General features: G+C 42.1%; 1 long non-coding RNA gene across 1 annotated transcript; it reads left to right on the top strand.

Moving 5' to 3' along the window:
• The first annotated feature begins 2684 nt into the window (after positions 1–2684).
• LOC109281224 (uncharacterized) lies at positions 2685–16095 on the top strand. Its single transcript, XR_002087797.2, has 4 exons — positions 2685–2765; positions 10374–10480; positions 11810–11887; positions 14666–16095. It is a non-coding gene; the product is annotated as an uncharacterized LOC109281224 (long non-coding RNA).
• The last annotated feature ends 4696 nt before the right edge of the window (positions 16096–20791 follow it).

Raw genomic sequence — 20791 nt, 5'->3', positions numbered from 1 at the left:
CCTGGGCCCAGCCAAGGTTATCTCTACTCTCGATCTATCCAAAGGATTCTGGCAAATGGCACTGGATCCGGATGCCATAGCCAAGTCTGCCTTTACCACACCTGTGGGACTATATGAGTTTACAGTTTTACCTTTTGGTATTTGCAACTCTCCTGCATCTTTTCAAAGACTGATTAATAACCTGTTATAAGGATGTGAGCAGTTTGCCATGGCTTACATCGATGACATTGCCATCTTCAGTCAGGACTTTGAATTGCACCTGATTCATCTGATCACCATGTTAGGCAAGATCAAGCAAGCTGGTCTTACTGCAAATGCCAAAAAGTGCCAGTGTGCACTATCTAAAGTGGTATATTTGGGACATTGTGTGGGTGGAGGTCATATTGCTCCCTTGTGGGACAAGATCAAGGCCATTAGAGACTGGCCACCTCCACAAACCAAGAAGCAAGTCGGAGCCTTCCTTGGCCTGGCTGGATATTACAGGCAGTTTGTCCCTGGACTTGGTGCGATGGCAGCTCCCCTACATGAGCTGACCAAGAAGGGCAGCCCTGATCCAGTGGTCTGGAAGCAAGGGTGCCAAGAAGCATTTGACACCCTAAAGGCTGCCCTGATCAGGCAACCGATTCTAAAGGGACCAGTCCATGATAAACCCTTCTACGTAGTCACTGATGCCTCCGACTCAGGACTAGGAGCTGTACTCTTACAAGAGCACCAAAAGACATGGCACCTCATGGTGTACTTAAGCCAGAAGTTAATTCCTCAGGAGCAGAACCTGTCATCTATCAAGAAGGAGTGTCTGGCAACCATCTGGGTGCTGAACAAGCTGAGGACCTATTTGTGGGGGCAGCCATTCATCGTCCTATCGGACCATGCCCCACTGCAGTGGTTGCAGACAGTGCAAAACACCAATGCCAAGCTTCATTGATGGGCCTGGCAGCTTCAGGAGAAAAACTTCACTGTAGAACACATCAAGGGAAGCCAGAATGTGATAGCAGATGCCCTGTTGCGAAACGACTCTGAGAAGTGGGTCAGATGGACTCAGACCCACCTGAGAGAGCTCTGGTGTGGGAGTTCCCCAATGTGCTTTCATATTTTATGTGTATTATTGTTATGACCAGTCTTATATGTTGTGTATTCACTCTTTAGGTATGAAAGGTCACCTTTCCAAATGAAACATGCTCGTACCCATAGCTCTGTAAAGCCACATGTCCAAGCTTTTAAAGGAGGAGGGGGGGAAGTGTGGAAGAAGGCCACCTCTGTTTCTCCCCAAAAACTCTGCTCTGTGACAATGTGGTTAAGATGGGCCCTGCAGAGGGCACACACCTGACCATATCTCTTTAGGTAACCTGAGCTGGGTTACATTCCTGAGGGAGGGGGGAAACCTGCTCCCTCTGCCTACCTGACTGGCATCACATACCTGGGTGCGGGGCTTGGACTCCCTGGGGAGCTAGGAACTGCCAGTCTGCCCAGCAACCACTGATGCATTTCAAATTGGTTGGCTGACAGCCAACAGGTGCTGGCCTCCATTGGACCAGGTAAATGAGGTCATAAGGGCTATATAAGTTAAGGACTGCCCAGGAGGAGGGAGCAGCAGCCATGAGGAAGACTGAGAGAGAAAGAAGAGCTGGACCATCTGAACCTTGCTCTCTCTCTCAAAGCTCATGATCAAGGAACTGCCTGCCCCCAGAGGGAATCTCCACCTGCCTCTGGATGATACTTGTGAGTAAGCTACCTGAGATCTAGCTAGATATATAGCTTGCAGTAACTAAGATGTGTGATCAAAGGCTACCCAGCCATGCCAGTTTGCTCTATGGGATTTCTCTGATATTGCTCTACCCTGTACCCTATTCCAACCCTACCCCTTGTAACCAATAAAGTTCTCCTTTGTACCTACCATGGGAGACGTATTGGGAGTGGGTCTAGATTATGCCTTGGAGTCCCCTTGGTTCGGCTGACTAAGGGAGACCACTACTTGTGCTTCTGACTGAGGGAAGCATCCCAAGTTCTTGAAGTGAATCAAGTACCCTCAAAGGCTACTAGGTCTGTGTTTCCCAGGGTATGCAGAGCCAGAATCAAGCCCAGCCCCGGGTGGTGGCAGTTTTTACCCCAGGCTAGCGGGTGTGCTCCAGGAAGGGGGGTCAGCCAGACATGAGGCACCCCCAGGGAGGCACTCAGAGCCTGGAAGGTAGTTGGGTGCAGTGAGGTGGGTGGCTCAATTCAGGAGCACCCCATACTGGCCTGCCACAAGCAGTATGGACTCTGGGTCCAGCTCCCTGCTGCAGTCGGCGAGGACTGCCTGAATTGCCAAAGCTCTCTGAATCTTTTCCAAATCGATTCAGAGAGCTTCAAATCAATTTGAACCTTTTAATTGGTCCTCTGATTTGATTCAGATTTGGAGATTTGGCCACCAAATCAGGCCATATCTCCTCCTAATAGAATCATCCCCCCAAGCTTCGTACAGACCTGCTGCTTACTTTGGCAACAGTAATAAGTCTCAGTAGCATAGCATGTGACAGGCAGAGGGGCAAATGGGGCACCAGACTTAGAGGAGGTACCAAACTGCTGACCCCTGGGGAGCATATATTTCAAGACTGTTGCTGACAGTTTGTATATGGTCTGTGCCCCAGCCATAGCAACTGTAGTGCTACGCACCAGCAGTTACAACAAGAAATCAGAAAGCCCAAGGCATGGCAGGTAAGACTCTATCCCCACCTCCTTTCCAGCCTGCTCTGCTCAGGGTGTCAAAGGAACTCACTATGCTTCTGGTAAGTCTCCTTAGTTGTTAGCACGATATATTATATTTTATTAATATAGTATTACACTGGATCTTTTTTTTCCCTCCTGCATTATAATGATCATGAGTCACTTACTGTGTCAGACTTGAAGTCATGAAATACACAGCTGGAAAGCAGTAGCATCCAGACTATGCACAACAATGTTCCAGTACATTTTCAATCCTGAAGTACAGATTGAATTTCTTTAAGCAATGAGAAATTGATGAGCTAATTAAACAGATGCTAATGATTAAATACTTGCTTCAGTTAAGCAACTGATGCTGCAACCATTACATTATTTGACTGATTGTTAACAATGTAGTAGTATAGCATATGAAAAGTACTTTTGTGATAGTAGCTTTCATTTTCAGTCACCTGACTCCCGTACCACAAACTTTCTGATATTTGGTTACAGAGTAACATGGAATAATATGCCACAATAAAGTGAATTAATTGGTTATACAGTATTCTCCAGTGAATTTGTGTCCAACAAGAGCATGTTCTGACCACAACTTTTAAAAGTGATAATATTGAGCCTTCAATTTTTAGCTCAAAACTTTCATATTCACCTTATTTGCATGTACATTAAAGGAGTTAGATTCTTTAAAGTTTTTATATATGATCAAAGATGCTCACATCTGCAAAACAGTGATTCAATCTTTGAGTGCTGCATAAATGCCAGATGACATAGCTAATAAGTTCCTTCTAGCTGAATAAGAGATGGGGAACTCTGAAGCACATGAATATATTGTAGATATTTAAAATGTTATGATCTAGCACTAATTAATTTGTTTCCTATCTAGTCTTCAGGTAGAAGAATACCTGTAATAGTTATTTTTGATTATGAGATGATAGAAATAATTGTCTCACCATTTAACAATATTGATTCACAGCTTTTCTGAAGCAATATAATTGAAAAAATAATTTCACTGTTGCAAAGGTTGCCCACTAGAATTAAAAACACAATTTTCCAGGCTCTGTGTTCACAGAATACATGTGTGATCAAGTCCAGTGGCCATACAGTAGGATGCTGCTAGTGGAATCTGGCCATGGTTGCATCACTCTAGGTCAGTGGTTCCCAACCTTTTTTTTCTGTGACCCGCTGCTGGGAGCAGAGTGAGGTGGGAGCAGGGGAGCTCCCAGCACATGGCCTGGCTCATCCTTTGTGTGTGACACCGCTGGCATTGCCCCCATAGCCCTCATCTGGGTTGCGACCCAAGGTTGGGAACCGCAGCTCTAGGTCTTCTATGGAGAATAAACAGTGTAGTCACTTCCTTTCCTTCATTTCTGTATTATCAGTTTCTGAAACCAACCCAGAACAAAGTGGGAGTAGTAGGGGTGTTCCATTAGGCTGTTAATGCCTTGCTGCCATTTTATTTCCTTGACAATGCTGGCAGATGATACCAAGAAATGTATCATCTGTAAATTCCTTTAAGTTACATGGGAAGAGAGGGAGAGGAGGAGCAGATTACCATTTAGCCATCCCAGAATTGGTGCGGCTGGGAAAGTGAGCTCTAACAAAAGGGGGGTTGTTTTGATAACCACTTTGAAAACATATTGAACCAAATTTTGTTCTTCTGCATGCTGGTAAAAATTCTTTCAACAAGATACCAAAAGAGTTTCAGCAGATTCTCACTTATTTAACAAAACAAGTAAAGCACAGCCTTGGTGTATTCCCATTGAAGGACATATACTTACACAAAGTCTGGACATAGACTGGTAATATTAATATGTTCTTTTTCCAAAATAATGCACACACAGAAATAGATAAATCCCTGCTTCATAATAATTTATACAAAGTAAAGTTCACAATGTTAGCATGGCAAAGATAAGTGTTACGGATTCATGATTTTTAATGTACTATATCAAGTTCACTGAATGAGGGTCACATGAAAGAAGGAAATGTAGTGCTGAGAAATTTCAAAGATAACATTTGAGAAGATTTATGAGCCATGAATATTACATAGTATTTTTCTAAGCAAATGGAATAACTAATAGTGCAGGAAGTTATGGAAGCTTTAAATGGGTGATGGTTTGCACAAAGCAAATACATCCATCTTTATGATACAGAATCAATGTAAGATCATCCTTTTAGGTTTTTCTAGAGTATGTGTGCATGCACACGTTTCACTGATAATATACCATGGTAAGATATTCAGGAATTAGCAAATCATAGTTTGTTTATTTTCCTTCATGAATCTAGGACGTTTACTCTTTTTAAATGATTAATATAATTATATATGCTATGGACATATAATCAAGACTCCATAATTAAAGTTGCTTTTTAATCTGGCCTTTCAAAATAACTCTTTAACTTCATTAGCTCTCATGCACTTGTTTTGAAACAATGAAAACAAATGCAGTAGTAGTAGTAAACAAATATGTGTCACTGGTGGTTGTCCCCAGGGAATGCACATTCCCACTTGTGGAGACCCCCTACCCCCGCTTTGGTTTCTGGAAACAGCTACAAATGAACCATATCAGTTTGTCTTGCTGCTCAGGCTGTTGCTTGCTGGTGAACAACAGATGACTTCACCCAGATAATTAAAGAGTGGCTTACACAGTTAACCAATGTGTCTTCTGGCTGTGAAAGAAGACATGTTTGTGTTTTCAGAAATCATATGCTAGCAGACTCAAGAGTTTTGTGTATTCTGTTCCCTACTCTATTTTGACTCCTTTGAAATCTTGAGCCAAATTCTAGGGTTTTTTTGCCATTAGCAGTGCTAACCTGCCTCCCAAGTAGGGCCTGGGATTCATAGAAGTGACTATTAGATCACCTACTCTGAATTCTTGTATAAAACAAGTTATTGTATTTCATTTGTTTACCCCTGTAATGGGCCAAATTAGTTGTGATTGATTAAGGTACCCAGTTTTAGATTAATGACTCCATGAGATGGAGAATCTATTGTCCTCTTTAGCTTGTTGCATGGGTTAAGCACCCTTCACAGTTTATTTTTTTTTTCTTATTTCTAATTTGAATTCTCCCACTTCAGCTCCCAACTCTTAGTTTTAGTTATGTCTGTTGAGTTAAAGAAACTATTAATAAGTTGGTATGTTCTCCTGGTGGAGGTACCTTTATACCCTCTATTCTTGTCATAGCTCATTTTTTCATTTTATAAGCTAAACAGAGGGAAGCTTTTAAGCATTTTTGGTGTTGGGCATTTTCTTTTGCCTTTAAATATTTGCGTGACTCTTTCCAGCATCTTCCCCCTTCCAACATTTGGTTTAAAACACGGCACCAGAAATGTACCAAGAATCCCAATGTCATTTTCACCAATGTCATAAACAGAGATAAAATTATCATGACTAAGTAGATAATATTATTAAATTACTCTTCTTGTTGACCTGAATGCTCAACAATATCACCTTTTACCAAATAACATCCCCCTTCTTCTGTGTTTTTGAATACTTTATTGTCTATCAGTCAAGTCAGTGAATTGTGGTGTTTTTACATCTCTCTACCAAATACTCTTGTTGCATGTGTGGATTCAACTGATTACAGGGAAGAATTTCCCTGGCCCATGGGCTCCAGCAAATATAGATATAAATTGTTTTGTGCATTAGGATACCCAGCTGAATAATCCTTATGGCTCACAAAATTCCAGCAAGCAAAATGATATTTTTTTTCACCTCAGCTCATTGAAAATGCAAATTCTCTGGTGCTTAGGATATTTTTATAATTCTATTTCACTCAGTTGTGTGTGAACAGAGGCCTGAAAATATACATTTTAGAAGATACAGATTTTACACTTCTGAAAAACCACACTGTTACTTGCTGTCCTAGTAAACACATGACCCACTCTCAAAAGAAAACGTATATGCATTTTTGTTAACAGAAAACCTAGTATCAGCATGCAGTATTATTAAAAAATACAATTGCATTTGCTTGGTTATATGTAGGCAGATGGAAATAGTGTTTGAAATAGTGCTTTATATTAAGTAACATTTTGATTTAGCTCTTAAGTGTCCAAATTCTTGTGAATATGAGTAATAGATTAGAATTAGTTGTTGTTTTTTTTCCCTCAAACTCTGGTATTCATACATCATGGATGAGTGCCTACTTAAATTAAAAATTGAAGTAGTTGGACTCATGTACTGCTAAATTCAATTCCCTGTTTATAGAATTCTCTACTTTGCTAAAAATCCATCAAATATGAAACCTGAATATGGGACACTGCAGGACCTAAAATATTTGACTTGTTGTTGATAAAGGAATGCTTGCTACTATGTTACTTACTTATATAATGTTCCTTTCCAATTCTGCACAAAATTACAAAGCAGAAATTCAACTTCATTGTTTTTGATTTTTACTATAGACTATAAATCAAATCACCCTTCTGGAAACAGTGTGTGCAGAACTTCTAATGCCTTGCAAAAATTGAAGTAATTTGAAAAACAAAAGAAAGTCTTTGAATCAGCTGGGTGCTATCAAATTGAGAGTGGAGAGTTGATCTATTTGATATGATTTTACTGAAGTGATAACACAATGAAGAATAGATATTATGAACAGACTTTGCAATAATCTTGTGTACTATTATACCCTTGTATCTTTTTGGGAGTTGGTTACTCATGTTAGTCTGATGTCAGGCAGCCGGGTAGGGTGACACCTTAGACATTTACTGCTTCAGAGAGGTATAAGCCTGCATAGGTGACCGATTACGTCATCAGGTGATAGCAAAGTAGGTTGTCATCTATGAAAGTTCATGCCTCTCTGAACCAGTTAATTGCTATTATAAGAAGAGCTCATCAAATAATCCCTCATCCCAGTGTTTAATAATGCATGAAGAATACATAAAAGGTTTGCATATGAATATATTCAGGTAAATCAGATGTGACCCATGTACAACAATTTTGATCCAGGGATTTCTGTACTGTAGTCTCAGCTCTAACTGTAAAATTCTTAACAGCCACACAAATTAGATCCACAAAAGGAAGTAAGGGTTTTTATGGCAAAATGTTGAGTTCACATAAAGGCCACATGGCCTTGAGTTGGATGCCAGACTCCCCTTGCATATTGGCAGGGCCATCCCTAGGGAAGGGTGAATTGGGAAAACCGCCCTGGGCCCTATGCTTTGGGGGGCCCTGCGGAGCTGGGCAGAGCGGCCGCAGCCCCTCCTGCAGGACCTGTGTAATGCTGGTGACTGCACACCACCACCATCACCACCACCACCGCTGCTGCTGTTGCTGCCACTAACACCACTGCCACTGTCAGCTTCACATCCGACCACTCACCACTCCCTCCCCATTCCCCTCCCCTCCTGCTGCAGCTTCATGTCCAGGCCCTGCACAAGCTGATTTCCCCTGGGCATCACGCCCTGCTAGGATCATCTATGAATGTTGGAGAGAGTTTGGAAGCTTTATAGTAGGAGTCACAAGAGTCTACACACTGAAGGGGAACTGTCTAAAGTGAGCTAGGTAGAAAAGATTAGGACAGCTGTGTGCTATTCTTGAGGATATAGATATCTACTGCAAATAAGGAACCACAGCCTGGAAAAAAATCATGATGATAATAGATTTGCTCCCTCACCCCCTTTTCCTTCCCCTTACATGACTTCTAAGTAGTTAGAACACTCACCTGGGACGTGAGATACCTGATTTAATACACTCTTCAGGGGATTTAAACTACATCTCTTGCCTCTCAGGAAAAAAAGCTCTAATTTCACATTCATCAGCTGTTTGGGGGTTTAGATGGGAAAGCAAAGCTGGTTTTATGAGCAGATGGCATGGTCGACTGTCCGGGGTGCCATGGTCATAGGGGTGCTACACACACACACAGTTCTATCCCACTGCTCATGCTGGGTGGGAGCAAGTGGGGGACTTTAATGGCAACTAATTCCAGGGGCTGGGAAGGTGGGCCCACCCCTCTGGAGGAAGGCACTGAAGGCCAGACCAAGAGGAAGGAGGTGGTGCCTAGCAAGAAGGTGGCACACCTGGGTGGATCCAGCTTGCACACCAAGGACTTTGCCATCACTGATCTGCTGGGCTGGAGGTCAAGCTGCAGCACCTCCCAGCCACCACTGCTGGCAAGGGAGGCACAAGACAGTGGCAACCTGCTGCTGGGGCTATATTTCCTGTCCCTGATATAACCAGCCCTGCCATCTGCCTGCCCTTCCTGCTGCCCCATGCTGAGCCCCCACCACTCCCTAGCCCCACCATCTAGAACTAAGCCAGGTGAGCAGATCTGTGCTGCCCCACAATAGCCCATGGGGTCCCTTGCCACCTACAGCCACTGGGACTTATGTGCCTCTTATATACACACACTCACCTCACACATACACACCCAGGTACCCATCCCACACACCTCCCCACACATCCCCCCACACACACCCCACATACGTGCCTTACACACCTGGTCTCCCTGGCTTGATGATTGACTGCAGGGGGACCCCAGGTGCCCCCTCCAAGCCAGGAGACACCAGTCACTGAGCGGGGGGGGGGGGGGGGGCGCATGGGTACCCCCCAGCTCATTCCTCAGCAGACCCAGAAGTGGACGAGAAGTGCTTCTGGTCCACTTCTGGATCTGTTGCCAAGCATGCTGGGGAGCTCCCCATGCTCCTGTGGGATGCCCCATTCACCTCAGCATCACAGCAGTCATGAGCCATCTGCTACCTAGAGGTATGAAGAAAAACATTTAAAACTGTTTCTATGTCCGAATGCCTGAATCTTTCTGAGTTGATTTGAAGGGTTCCAGTTTGATTCAGAAAGATTAAAAGGTCCTCTGATTCAATTCAGATTCAGAGATTTGGACACTGAATCAGGCCAAATCTCCACCTAATTGAATCAGGAATCAAAGCTTTGCACAGCACTAATCCACACATCTTTCCCATTTACATGTAACATATCCCCATATAATACTAACATTGTCAGTTTAGTTCAACCCATAGTTAAACCACATTTTAACAGGTCACTATTAGTCTTTGAGCACATCTACACATCACTCTTTGTCTCTGTACAGTGCACTACAATAACACAGTAATCATGTGAGTCTACACATGATCCGCAGCTACTTCATCATAGCAGCACACTCCCCATTTTAGCTGTTACCGCTGTCCCCTGTTTTAGCAGGTACTGCACCATGCTTTAGTACTTCCAAAAGAAAGTACTACAGCATGGTGCTGTAGCAACATTGCCATATGGCAACATGTGGACACACCCTTTGTGTTGGCTTTTTAGATCTAGTTCTCAGTTTCTTTGCATTTTCAATCCTTATTGGTTCAATTCTTGTTTGGTTTCCTTTTTCAGATGTCTCTACTTCTGTGTCATTTTCAATCTCCTCTGCCATTTCTTGTTGCTTTGATGTTAGCTCTGTTTCCTTTGGTGAATCTTGTAACATTGCTTCTTTTTTCCCCTTTACAAGCTACAAGTGTCATTTGTTCCTTCTTAACATCTGTCCTTCCATTGTCACTACTTGATAGGATCTGGGAGCTACTCGATCGGATACGGTTTGCCTTCTGTTTCCATACACATCCATCTGAAATAAGCACCATGCCTTTGTTGTATAGTTGTGGTAACTGCTTGGAACCCCTGTCATAATACCATTTTTGTTTGAGTTTGTCAATTTTTTTTAATGTTTCACGGCTTCCTTTTCATTCTGATAAGCATCATCCACAAGATTTGGCAGCCTGATTTTGAGTTTCCTGTTAAACAGCATTTCTTCTGGGGACAATAAATGTTTCATGGACATTGCCCTGTAACTTGAGTGACAGGTAAATATTTGTGTTTGAATCTAGCTTTTTAAAACAATTTCTTCACTATTTGTACTCCATTTTCCACCAGACCATAGGATTGTGAGTATTTAGGACTTGAAGTGTTATGATGGAATCCATATTTTTGCAAACTCTTTAAACTCAAGACAGTTGAACTGAGGTCTGTTGTCTGTTCTCACAATTTGTGGAATTCCATGTCTAGCAAACATTGATTTGATGTAAGTTATGATATGGTTTGGTGTTGTGCTTTCAGCAATTTCCAGATAGTGAGAATAATAATCCAGCACTAATACATAATTTTTTCCTGCATGCATGAATAAGTCTATTCCCACTTGATATCATGGAGCTACTGGCTCATCCAGGACTGGCTTATCTTTGGAAGGCCATCTTTGCACTGATCTGTACTTTAGGCATGTTGTACAAGCCTCTACACCATTTTCTATGTCATTATGTTGGACCAATATAAAGCACACTTTGCTCTCCTTTTGCATTTTTCAATCCCTAGATGCCCCCTCATATCTTCTGTTTAACATGTCTTTAACACTGCTGGAACAAGAAGTCATGCACTTTTGAACAAAATATCATCCAGTACTAACAGGTCTTCCTTGAAATGAGAGTTGGGTATAGGTGTATATTTTCCATGCCACTCAGCACAAATAGCTGTTACTGCTTTTTGCAAAGTGGTGTCCTAAGCAATAGCTTCTGCAACTAATGCCCACATTTTATTTATGACAGAAGTCACTCTTTTAATTAGATTAACATGTACTATGTCTGAGTCTGGAATACTGTCATTTTCCATTGTATCATATGCTCTGGAAAACATATCTGCAATAAGTACATGTTTTTCTTGCGTGTACTGTATGTCTAAGTTATTGTGGAGTGATCACTTGAATCTCGTAGAGTATGGGTGGGCAATTATTTTGACTGGGCAATTATTCTGTCATCTTTGACAGAAACCAAGGACAGATAAATTTTAATTTTCAAAAATATGCGGGCCGTATTTTGCTCGCCCCTGTTGTAGAGTATATATAAACCTCAGTTGATTAGATTAGATACCAAATAGCCTGATTATTCTTCATTTCCTTCTTTCATTGGTGACTCTGAGTCCCACCTGCTGCATCTTGTTGTAAAAAAAGTTTGTTTGGGAAAATGTAACTTAAACACCACAGAGCAATGAAGTACAGATCTATACTATTGAGGTTTTTGACCTTTACTCATAAAAAAACAGATATTTATTTATTTAACCAGAACATGAAAACTCACAAGTTGTTCTTTGAACTATGATTATTTTATTAGGGATCTATCTAGTTTTTACATCTTGATTTTTAGGTCTCAGCATCTCCTGAGCTGGATGGATTGCCAGAAGCTTGTTTCCCAAGTGACTGAGTAATGTCTTCTCCAGTAGAGGTAAGTATTATATCCCTTATAATCTTTAACTATCAAACATAAACTCAAGCAGCATAAGCACAAATAAGGTTTTGTCTTTTCTTCTAAAATATGAGTGTCTCAAAAACCAGATTGACTTCACCTTTAAGTACTTTAAACAGAGCTGGGCTTGTTGCATCTTTCAGGTTTTTTCTCTTTTACAATGGAACTTTCACCTGACCTTTTTTTTTTTTAAAACAAAGATTCAAGAAAAGTTTACAAGTTAGTATATGTCTCTGCCACCTTCCCTCCTCTGATCCTCAGGTCCTCAATGTCGACCTGACCCCAGGACCACACCCTGGAAGACCTTCCTTTCTTCTTTCTTTCTTTTTTCCCCCTATCTCTTCCAGACAGATGCTGTCTCCCATCCTCTCCAATGAGCCAGTAGTCAATTCTTCCCTGGAGCTGACAGCCAACTCCTCCCTGCAGTTGACAGCCGATTCCTCCCTGCTCCCCATCTTCCAATCTGCTCCCTGCCTATCTCTCTTCATCATGTTGCCACTTCTCTTGTCATCCGAGCATCTCCACCCCTCCCTCCGCTTTCGATGATGTTCCAGCTGCAGCGAGCAGCTGCTATGCAAGCGCGGCTTCCTCTTTTCATCTCCCAGTTCCTGCTGGTTCTCGAGTCACTTCACCACCGGCTCTCTATCTTCATGACAGTTATACATTTGCAGTTGAAAGAAAAGTCTCTATAATCTTGGTAACATGCCTGATAACCTTTTCTTTGATATAGTTACCAAAGGTTTATGATCAGTTTCAGCCATCACAGGTTTCCCATAGATGAATATATGAATTTTCTTACAGCCATATACCAGAGCTAAACTTTCTTTCTTGATTTGTGCAAATAGACACTCTGACTTAGAGAGTACGTTAGGATCATATACTACTCATCTCCCACTATCCCCATGTTTTTTGAAGCAAAGCTGCTCCAATGCCTTCTTTAGAAGCAACAATTGTCAATTTAATGGGTCTTTTAGAGTCATAGTATTTTATTACTGGAGCTTTCATAATTTTCCTTCAAGTTTTTAAATTCAGATTCACGTTCATGTTCCCATGTCCACTGAGCATTCTTTCATAGGAGTGATCTAAGCTGTTTGGTCTGCGCTGCTAAGTTAGGTAGGTATTTTCCTACAAAACTGATCGTTCCCAGTAATCTCTGTACTCCTTCCTTATCTGTAGGGTGTGGCATGTTTATAATGACTGTAACCTTTGCAGGATCAATTTGCACCCCTTTCTCAGAGAGTTTTCTCCCAGATATGTTATTTATTTGACCCTAATTTTGCATTTTTCTTTGTTCAGTTTCAAACCTGCTCTGTGAGCTCTTTCTAATGTCTTTCTTGGCCTCAAGTCATTTTCTTCTACAGTATTTTCCCAAACTAATACATCATCAGTATAAACCATAGTTCCATCAAGACCTTCAAAAATTTGTTGCACCTTTCTGTGAAATACTTCAGATTCAGAACACAGTCCAAAAAGAAGCCTATGGAATCAATACCTTCTGAAGGGCATATTAAAGTTAAATCATCTAGAGCTATTCTTCTCCATGGGCACTTGCCAAAACCCAAAAGACGCATCCAAAGTGGAAAAATATTTAGCTTCCGCCAGATTGCAAAAAACCTCTTCCCTAATGGGAATGGGAAAATGCTCCCTTTTGATGTACCCATTCATTTGCTTAGGATCCAGACACAATATCAAGGATCCATCTTTTTTTTTTCTATTATGACCAGTGAATGAACCCAAGCAATTGGTTGCTCTACTTTTTCTATTATGCCCATGTTAACTAATCTAATTCCTTTTCTAGTTTCTGCCTTAGTACAAGGGGAACATTTCTTAGAGCTGGTATGGTGGGAGTATTTGGTTCTCTTAATTCTATTATGTACTCAGTTGACAGTTTCCCTATGCCTTGAAACACATCATAAAACTCTTCTTCTATATTCTTGCTTTCTAATCCTTCAGTGGCATCCATTCTCTTAATTAAACCTAGAGATTTGCATGTTCAAAACCCAACAATTTATCCAAAGAATGTTGACAATTTCTACACAACACTCTTAAAGGTTACACATAATCTCTTAAAGGTTACTTATACGTAACACTGTTAAATGCACTATTGGGTAAAATGGGAAGAGATGGAAAAACAGTTATTGTCACCACTATCACCAATATCTCCAGCCACATTTTTGAATGAAAGTGGCCTTGGCTGCGAAACTCAGCTCTGTCAGATTGACCTAGAGCTTTATATTGACCCCTGTCAATATGAAGCGGGCCTCTTGGTGAGGGAGGATAAATATCTACTTTGAGATTCCTAAATAAGCTTTTTAGCTTTTTCCTGGATATAGGTCATAAACTGCTCAGTCTTTCCAATATTATAGTAGTTCCAGGCATGTGCAGAACACAGCAGAATCCAGTAGTTATGTGTTATAGGATTAAATGTCGACCCTAATGTTTAACAGGAATGAGCGATGGATAGAATTGTGCTGCCTTATTTAATACCTCATGCAAAGGTGGTAAATATGTTTAGAATAAAATGTTTTTCTAACAAAACAACTGCGTTCCTTCCTGCTTCTTGCTTTAAGCTAGATTTTGGACCCCAGGTATAACAAAAGACATTTCCCTTATACCAGGCATCAGAAACCCTTACTTGATTTCTGATTCATCTGCATCTCCAGTCCTAGAACCCCTTCCCTAGATATTAGAGCTTGGTCCAATTTTTCTCTCCTCCAGTAATTCATTGATATTTTGCTTTCCTTTTGGCCGTTTTAGTAACAAGGACCTCAGCAGTGTTACACCTCAGCTCTGTATTCTTGGGCAACCCTGGCACAGGATGCAGTCTGTCTGACTCACAAAGGACTCACCCCCCCCCCTCCTCTACATAAACGAAACTGATTAAGATGCAGCGAGAGACGCACCTAAGACCCTCACCAGATAAGGGTGATAAGAGTGAAACAACTGCCCTAGGTCTCATTTGCATCCGAGATGGAACCAGATGACCATTCATTTACATGAGAGATGGAAAACAGAAAGCCTGAAGCAGAGACTGCAGTGAATTCTGGGACCAGAGAAGCAGGAGAGCACTGCATGATGGGGAATCTGTGCTTCAAATGTTAATCAACCCATGTTCACACACACCCACCTCAGCATTTATCAGACCAGTTCTAATCTGGATTTACTAAGGACTCCCCCCCCCCCCCCGACACACACACACAGCTCTAAGTTTAATAGGCATCTCGGGCCGTACATTCCCCGGCCTATTTAAACTTGATTGACTAAAACTCGGTTGCTGGGTTAGGGAATGCTGAGGCAAGAGACCGAGTCAGAGGGGGTATGGGCAACATTGGAACAATGGTTAAGGGTTCATCACAGCATCCAACCTGCTGGAGCCCTAATCCCATGTGTTGTCATATCTTTCCCGAGACGACTGGTGGAAGTCCTCTCCACAAAAGGTTATGAGCACCCCAATAATTGCTTTAAGTCTGTTAAAAGACTATAGTAAAACCTGGAAAAGTCATGCTAAGCTGAGGCTTGTGCACAACAAGTAAAAATCCAAAATCCTGATGCTGCAAGCTATCTATTGTTCCTGAAGAAACCATGAGATATCTGCCATCCATAGGAATCTCTAGCTGGCTCCCAAGTATTTGGGTTACTCCCTAATCTTAAGTGTTTCCTGATTATCAATCAGTTTCCTGAGATGGTCCAAACCAGATAACCCCTTGTCAATAGAAAAGACAATGATTTACACTACTGAGGGTGTTTCGAAGCAGCTGAACTGAGGGTATAAAAATCTGTAAGTGTGTGTGCTGCAAAAGAAGAAGAAGAAGCAGGAGGAAAGAAAGAGAAGAAGAAAGAAGAAGAAAACTCCTGTGCTGACACCATCCCCTGTCGTTCTTGGGACGCTGGAAGAACAGATCATCTCTCTCTTCAAGGACTGTGCTACGGAATGTGCCTGTCAGCTTTGCAGCCTGAGTACCGTGGACTAGGTGAGATCCCAGCGCTCGCTCTCTATCTCTTCTCTCCAGGCATAAACTTCTGAACCTGAACTGTATTAGTTAAGCTTTAGCTAAGTTTCCCCCAATACTTAGTGAAACCAGGGTAATATTGTCATTGTTTGTGTTTGTTCTTCTTTTGCATGTCTATTACTACTAGTACTATTATATATTTCATATGCTTAGCAATAAATAACTTTTATAGGCAAACTGGTAGTAATTGGGTATATTTTTCCTTCTCTGCTTCTTTTTCCTCCCGTGCTCTGCAGCAAAGCTTCTTTTACCTAAGCTAAAGATCCCTGTGAAGCCCAAATTATTGTGGGTTCTGCTCATCAAGAGGCCAAAGATTGGGACGTGCTGAGTTTGAAACACATAAGGGGATCAGCTTGTACAGGCTGATTGACCCAGTTTGACTCAGACGTGCCCTTATGAACTGAATGCTGGCCCATGAGGGTGTCAGCTGGACACCCAGCCGGATTCAGAGGGATTCTGTTTACCTGTGTGCTTGTGTCTGACTGCGTTTTATTGTTGCTCTTATGAACTGATTCTTGGCATATGAGGGTGTCAGCCTGTCCATGCTGATCAGCCCAGCCAGGTCAGGCGTGTCACATTAATTTGTGTGTGTTTGTGTGTATGACTGATTTGGTGACTGGAGGAACCCAGTCCCATTGAGATTGAGTCCTGCAAGATAGCTCCACTGGGGGTGAGGGCTTGCAGAAGGGAGAGATACAGCTCCGTATAGTAACACAAGCAGTACATTGACAGAATCACCAAGACCCTAGAAACTATCCTTTAATAAATGAGCACACCCCAAAGTAATGGGCAAATTTGGTAACAGCAGTGAATGCAAGCTTGGGCACAGGTATAGATTTCTGACTAGATGCAATTTATCAAACAAAAGAGCTTGATTCTCATCTTGACATAGAAACCCCAGGTTGGGAAACAAGGGTGGCAGAAAAGAACTTGGATCTATAATGGAATGCAGTGACCTAATGTTCATGACCTCATCTGTGATTCATCTGGATGTGAAAAATGCTGCTCTCAAGTGAATCAGATGTTTTGTTGGAGTTGGCAGTTTCAAGGACTCAACAAGTCACCTTAGGAATATTATTGATTAACTCTGATAAGCACTTGAGTGCAGAAAACTAAATGTTCCATTAGGAACTAAATTATTTCAAGAAGTTGTTATTCTTTTTTTAAAAAAATACACACAGAACTGTTTGGCATATGTCAGTAAAGTCACTGAGGTATCCATTGCTGTACTAGGTACAAACTGTAAACCAAATGAGTTTTGAAATAGTTACTCATTTTGAAGAAGAGTTAGTGAAACTTTATCCTGTATGGAAGTTGTGTAACTTGGCATGTTTTGGAGGCAGCAGGGCACCGGCCCTAGGTGCCAACTTAGCAGCAACAACAACAGGCATGCAGACACCATATTGCTACTGTAGTGGCAACAACAAGGGTGCATAAAACATGCCACGGCAACAGCATCCAGGAACTTTTTTTCAGTATCCAGAGCAAGTAAAACTGCTATTCCTTCACCTCCTTCCACCTCTCTCTCCAGTAGCATTTGCCCAGGGCACAAACCCTGCTAGCTACAACCCTGCTGTATGGACATGGTTGTGTTTTTCCCCACTCTTGATTCTTTCTTTTTTTGGGAAAGAATTATTTTATGCTCAAATTTGTTTGCATTGACCCTTCTTGCTGAATGGAGGATCTAGACAGTTTGCTTTTGTTTACCCTTTTTCTGACTTAAAAATTATAATTTTATAAATTAAACAGAGGTAACGGTGATATTTATTATGTAATTTTTGCAACTTTAAGATCTGTCATCTTGCACTCAATTTGTGCAAATCATTGTGTATTATTGCTCTCTATCATATAGTTCTACTTCGCAGAATTTCTTTCTTTTTAAAAAAATAGGAAATACATTCTTTTAAATGAATATTAGTGATATAACATCTTTCCCATGTGTTTACATATTATTTTGGGGCCTAAGCCACTTCTGATTCAGTGAAGATGCATTAATGTACAAGTCCCCAAATTCATAATTTCATAATGCACTGATGAAAGAAACCCACAAATTTGTTATGTATGAAAATATGATTCTTGTCTATTTTCACTTTGCTTCTACAACCTCAGTTGCTGTACACTCCTTTTTCTTTTCATTGTAATAGCACACTCCATAAGGATAGCCTCTGGAGGATAAAAAAATTATAATTGTATATTGGGAGACTATATTCTAGTAAATATTCAAACAAGCTAAGGTTATATGAATAACCTTAACTTTAGCCTTTCCTGATTCTATGTTCACTTTGCAACCTCCAGGTTCACCCATTTAAATATCTTCCCCCAAATTTAATTTCCTAAGGTTTTGTTATGTTAAGAAGAAAGTGATGAAGGAAATTCTATCCTGTACAACTGTTTCCTCAACAACAGTGAAATGCTCTGTCTTGCATAAGAGATGGCCCACTTTATGAGCATGCCAGAAATTGAAATGAACATTGAAATAAAAAAGGAGTGACAAATGGGAATATTACATTGCACCAGGCTAGAGTTTTTCCTGAACCTTCCTGACTAAACTCTGAGACTAAAAACAGAAGTCAGATTTCTTCTGGGATAAAGACTTTTTTCTTTTGAGATCCTATGTACCTTCTGAGACTTAGGTACCTATGAAGTATCAAGAAAACACTCCCTGCCTCCTCCATTTCCCCACCAGGACAGTGAGGTCAGGATAAACCCAACATCTGTTTTTAGCCTGAGTGGCTGCAAGGAAATCATAGGTCTTCATTTCTGCTTGATAAACCATGAACTTGGTTTTGCATCTGATGTCATGATCTTCAAACACCCATTTCCTCAGGAGTCTGAAGACTTCACTTGCACTTTTAAGGAGATGCTGGATTTCTTTATCTATGTCAGCCTTCTGGAAGAAATGACTTCTGAGGTATGGGAAAGTGTTCTCCAGAGTCTCACCATGAATCTGAATTACTGGAGCAGGGGACTGCTCATTAAGAGATTGTTGATGGAAGACCTTAATCTCCTGGGGCATGTGTAGACAAAACGGGCCCTAAATTGAAGTGGTGGGTTTTAAAAAACACCGCTTCAATTTAGGGCTCATTAAACCCCCATGTCATGCACACATCCCACTGACTTACCTGCCTCTCTGGTGGGGAGGGGGAGGGGGAGTTGCAGGATGGGGGTGGTGGTGCTGGGGGCTATTCAGAATAGAATACGTTTCAGGCAGCTCCTGTGATGATTTACATTATATTCAGTCTTCTGGGACAGGGTGCTTGCCCCCTCAATTCTGGGCCCAGATTGGTAAGCTATCTGAAAGTCAAATCAGGATAAAAGTGCCCACTGAAGCTGCCACTGCTTAAACACCGTAGCCTTTTGGAAGTATTCCAAATTCTTATTGTTGGTGAGAACATGTACAATGAGATGCACCCCTTCAAGGTAATCTTGCCACTCCCCAAAAGCCATTCTAGTAGCCAAAAGTTTGTGTTCCAAGATCTCATCATTTTGTTTCACTGGGTTGAGCTTATGGGAAAGGAAGGCACAAGGGTACAGGTCCAATTCCTGGCCCCATCACTGTGAGAACACTGTGTCTATTGTAGTTCAGGAGGCATGTATTTCCATCACAAAGGGCAAGGCTGGATGGGTTAATACAGGGACAGAGATGAAGGCCTCCAGCTCTCCTGGTCTTTGACCAGGTATTCAAAGGCTTCCATAGACCAGTAAAACTGGACATTTTTACATAGCAGTGTGGTAACAATGGCCACCACTTGAACAACATTGCCAGTAGAAATTGACAGGACCGCAATCTCTGGAACTCCTTAGCACTCTGGGATTTCTTTCAATCTTCAACAGCCAGCACCATCTGAGGGTCCATTTTTAAACATTCTGGAGATAAATAAAACAAAGACACTTAGTGGATGTTTGGTCAAAAGTAGATTTTTCCATGTTGGAACAACCTCCCCATTACCATTACTTTAAGGAGATGCTGAAGCAGGCTAAACTTGCTGCATGGGACCAGCTGCTGGGCTAATTCACAGCAGGGAGAGGCAGGCTAGTCATCAGGTCCAAAGTGGAAGCCCTTGTGGATGGCTGGAGAGCCACCTGACTGAAAGGTGTGGGCCTTTAGAGGCACATCTGGCCAGTGCCTGAGACCACGTGGTCAGTCTGTCCCTGCAGGCATCATGGAGAGGAACTCCTGAGCTGGATGGCTGCAGAAAAGGGACTGACTGGCACCCAAGGAGACCAGGAGAGCTGCAAATAAATAGGAAGCAGGACTTACAGCTTTCAGGGAAGTTATGCCCCAGTGTGGGGAGAGTTTTTGTTATACCGCCAGTGGTCATGTGTTTATGTTCTGATTAAGAACTAAAGAACTGGATTGTGGCTATGGGGGGAGGTATAGAGATCATAGAGGGGTTCCTGGAAGGAATTCAGTAGCAGGCAGCCTCGCCTGATGTCAGGGACCCATAGGGATGAGGCTGGTGTTAGGCCAAGGCTGGGAGAGATAAGGCCAGGATCAGGCAGCCCAGCCTGGAGTCAGGGACCCAGAAGGTTTAGGTATGGGATAAGGCTACAGCCACTCTGTGAGGTCCAGGGCCCCAGAGAGTGGAAGGCTGGGACCAGAGCAGGTTTAGGTCAACAAGGGCCAAAGCCTTTGAAGGGATTAGGGCCAGAGGGAAAAATGACAAGTCAGTGGAAGCAGCCCAGTCTGGAGCCTGGGACCCAGAAGGCTCAGGGCTGGGATAGGGCTACTGCTACCATGTGAGGCAAAGGGACCCATAGAGCAGGATGGTGGGGTCACAGAAAGCTTAAACCAAGAGGGGTAAAGCCTGAAGAGGAATCAGGTCCAGGGCCCCAGAGAAAATATCAGGGCCAGAGGCCCAGAAGTCCAGAG

This window comes from Alligator mississippiensis, chromosome 1, assembly GCF_030867095.1.
Source record: "Alligator mississippiensis isolate rAllMis1 chromosome 1, rAllMis1, whole genome shotgun sequence".
Taxonomy (NCBI): Eukaryota; Metazoa; Chordata; order Crocodylia; family Alligatoridae; genus Alligator; species Alligator mississippiensis.
The sequence above is the reverse complement of the archived record's forward strand: the minus strand, read 5'-3'. Positions and strand labels throughout refer to the sequence as shown.